The following is a 4,228-nucleotide window of genomic DNA, read 5'->3' as shown; positions in this document are numbered from 1 at the left end:
GCTTATTAATAATAACATTTAAGCACTGTAAAGAGACAATAGTGTCAAAAAATTAAACCGGCCGACGAATCTCGCCAAAGAATGTAATTAACAGAACACCAATAAAAATAATTGGCTACAAAAAGCGATCCGCCACGGCCGCCATTTATTATTTTGATTACCCTTGTTATTGTTATGCTTATGGCCGTGTTCCGACGAAATAACCATAACACACTGTGCCGTGACAAACATTGGTGTCAATAAGGCACAAGTCGGAGCAACGTCATTGTAAAAATAACCTTTAGGTTGAGAGTCAGAGAATTAACAACCTAATGAAAACTAGTCAGAATGTTGTCCACCTTTGATTTACAAACGACTGAAGTTATACAGTAAATTCTTTCAAAATCATACTTATTAAATAGACTATTTGAAGGTTCCGTATTTAAAAATATTTATAAAACTAAACGTTATCAAGTCCCAATCCCAAATCCATTCCTGATTTTTCATATCTCATTGCTAACGCCGTGTCTTGCGTGGGCGATGGTCGCGCGACCGTCGCCGTCGCGTCTCATACTTCCATATCGATAAGGTTTGATTTCGTATGCGTCGCATCGCCGTCACGCGACCATCGCGCGACCGTCGCCCACGCAAGCCACGGCGTAATTCTACATACGAGTATATACCATAGTAGGTAATAGGAATGCATGCCGAAACCATTTTAAGCCTGATTTTTCATATCATACCTATTAATCATATCATATCACAATACCGTTACAGTCAAGGTTACATTTATACTGGTTCTCCAACAAATTCTGCAAGTGATTGGAACCGGACATTTTTGTCACAGTGTCCGCCAGTGTCTAGTTGGAAAATGTCCGCCGTGTCTGTGTTTACAACTCTTTCGGTTGCCGCCGAGACGCGTGACGACATGGCTTTAAAAACTATGGCTATTATTGTAAATTTAGCGAGTTAAATAACGAAGTTATGATTTTATATTTCTTGCTCGGTAGACATTTTGTGTTGAGATATGATTAGTATGTTTTAATTAAATGTGCTTTTGTTTGATAATTAACAGTTTTGTTTTGATTGTTTTACTTGAATGTTCATTATACTTACATAAGTATAGATTATTACATTGAAGAACAGTAATAAATGAGTATTTGTATGAAGTAGATATTTGGTATCTACTTCATATAAGTACAAATACTTTTACTTTCTACATGTAACGATTTATATCTACATATCTACTTAATTATAAAAAATAGTTATTTGTTAAACAAGGGGGCAAAGTTGTATTTTAACGCCGAGTGTGGAATTGAAAAATAAGCAAGTGAACGAGTGGTTCGAGAATAGAATCCTGAACTTAGTGAGTTTTTCAATAGACGAGAAGTAGGTAAAATACATTTGCACCCGTGTGTAACACAAAACTTTTCCTCTCACTACAGCGAGGAAACTACAACCACAGAATATATAATAGTACAAGTACAGAAGGCCCACTGCTTTGATGTTCACGAAATGCCGCCTTTTAAATGCCTACAAAATTCTAACAAAGAAACGAGCCGCACGCCGCACGTGCGCAGCGTCGGACGATAGGGTTGCCTATGGATTAAAACGAATCAATGCTCAGGTGAAATGTTATGCTATTATATTCCAGTCTTGGGTACTTTCTAGTTATATACCTCTATATATATTATTTACATATTTTTGTTTAAGTCCCAACATCACAACACAAGCCTTATTACACTTTTCCGTGGGACTTAATCAATAGTAGATCTGTGTAAGATGTCCTATTTTATTCATGATGTCTATTTAACTAAGCACCATTAGACATTCACACGCGGAAATCGTTACAATAGAAAGTGCGAACGTGCGTTCCGTGAGAACGCGCGCCACCCCTGATTAGGCCGCGAACTCGCGGCCGCCAGCATGTATTTGTAGCGCGGCGATAGAATCGCAGAGTGAGCCGCCCCTGCTACAACGCAAAAAATGCGTTCATTGCTGCTTCCAGTAGTTCCACAGGTGGTAAATAATCTTCATTACTAGATTCACCGACTTTTATCAATTTTAAAGCAGTTAATTTGCCTATATTCAAGGTCAAATTACTTTACCCACTAGTGGATAAAATGCGTTTTTACCCGCTGGTATTAAAGGATAAAACTCGTGTTTCCGAGCTAGTGAGGGGAAATGTAAATTAAATATATTCAGATCTGTCTGCGCCACAAAAAAATAACGCAGTTTTATACCCTTTTAAAGAACCCTCCCCGGCAGGTTTATTGTCTATTCGAATTATAAACATAAATAATCACATTAAATGTCTTGCAAATAAAAATAAAAAAAGTAAAAAAGGATAAACAAAAGGTAAAAATATCACTATACAAAAATTAACTTCTTCACATGAAAAAAAAAACAAAAATAAAAACAAAACAAAAAATCTCACACTGAGACATGTTTAGGCCCCGACGAGATTCGAACTCGTGATCTCCTGTTTACTAGACAGGCGCTTTAACCAACTAAGCCACGGCGCCGATGAGCTCGCGTGCGAAATAACGATATAGGTGCCGGTGAAAAAAAAAACTATCTTCTTCACGAGTGTTGGCGATCGGTGACGAAGATCGACGACTGCTGAGCCGAGCAAATATAACTTTTAATACGTTGAAATAAGATGAATGTTCTTTTGTAATGAGTCGCATTCTAAAGTTACTATGATTTTCGGGTGACTCATAAACTCATAAAAAAATAAAATAGAAGAGCTTTTGAAAGTTACATGCCAGTTATTGTTTGTGTGGTATCGAAGTAAAAGGTTCGTTACAGTTGTCAATAAGGCGTTTCTGTTATTAGGAGGATATAAGGAAGTCGCCCTTATAGACAATAAATGTCAAAAAGTTAATAACCAGGGGACCGATTTTTGAATCTCGAACGCATGAATTCGCCGTTCGAAAGTCTGTGGAAAACGACGTATTGCTGCGACTTTCGAACGGCGAATTGGACTCGCGCACGACAAGGCAAGTTGTGCTAGAGGATCAGATATACTCGTAGATAGGTACAGTGTTTAGAATTAATTATGAATAAGGCAGATAAGTGTACCTATCGCTATGATGAGTACCTATACAATATTTCTCTATCAGCTACAAATATGCTATCAATATATTTTATTAATTACTAGCTTTTACCCGCGGCTTCGCCCGCGTAATAAAAGTATTCTTATTGAAACGTTTACAAAGAATAAGATTTTCATTTGGATCCGTAGGTTTCTTTGTAGGTACATCTGTCCGCGATTATTTCGATTAAGGTATAGCGGGCCAATTCTCGACTGGGGGGGGGGGGGGGGGGGATTGTAACTAATCTATTTGCTGTACGGTCAGCCAAGAAAGTGGTTTACCACTTTTCGACTCTATTGATTGAAAAGTGGTAAACCACTTTTTTGGCTGACTGTACCTTACACATATTACTATTGTTTTAAAAGAAATTCTTGCAATGATTGTAGAATTGTTACACAGCGACCACAGCGTAGGTAGTAGGTACTAATATGTATGTATTTTACCTATATAAATATTTATACTGGAAACTTCATACAACCCACATAGCCAGTATCTCGACGCTATGGTCGTTAGGGTAAAAAGTACTTCCTTGCATTATCGCTTACAATTTTTTCCATTTTGCTTATACTTATTGCAAACGTAAACATATAAACCGGCCAAGTTCGTGTCGGGCCACGCTCAGTGTAGGGTTCCGTAGTTTTCCGTATTTTTCTCAAAAACTACGGAACCTATCAAGTTCAAAACAATTTTCCTAGATAGTCTTTATAAAGTTCTACTTTTGTGATTTTTTTTCATTTTTTAAACATATGGTTCAAAAGTTAGAGGGGGGGGGGACGCACTTTTTTTCCTTTAGGAGCGATTATTTCCGAAAATATTAATATTATCAAAAAACGATCTTAGTAAACCCTTATTCATTTTTAAATACCTATCCAACAATATATCACACGTTGGGGTTGGAATGAAAAAAAAAAAATATCAGCCCCCACTTTACATGTAGGGGGGGTACCATACTAAAACATTTTTTCCCATTTTTTATTTTTGCACTTTGTCGGCGTGATTGATATACATATTGGTACCAAATTTCAGCTTTCTAGTGTTAAGTTACTGAGATTATCCGCGGACGGACGGACAGACAGACATGGCGAAACTATAAGGGTTCCTAGTTGACTGCGGAACCCTAAAAAGGCAAGCAAACAACGATCTTCTTACAG

At 37.3% G+C, this 4,228-nt stretch overlaps 1 non-coding gene across 1 annotated transcript; it reads right to left on the bottom strand.

Moving 5' to 3' along the window:
• Positions 1-2,430: 2,430 nt before the first annotated feature.
• Trnat-agu lies at positions 2,431-2,504 on the bottom strand. Its single transcript has one exon. It is a non-coding gene; the product is annotated as a tRNA-Thr (tRNA).
• Positions 2,505-4,228: the final 1,724 nt, after the last annotated feature.

Source organism: Leguminivora glycinivorella, chromosome 6, assembly GCF_023078275.1.
Source record: "Leguminivora glycinivorella isolate SPB_JAAS2020 chromosome 6, LegGlyc_1.1, whole genome shotgun sequence".
Taxonomy (NCBI): domain Eukaryota; kingdom Metazoa; phylum Arthropoda; class Insecta; order Lepidoptera; family Tortricidae; genus Leguminivora; species Leguminivora glycinivorella.
The sequence above is the reverse complement of the archived record's forward strand: the minus strand, read 5'-3'. Positions and strand labels throughout refer to the sequence as shown.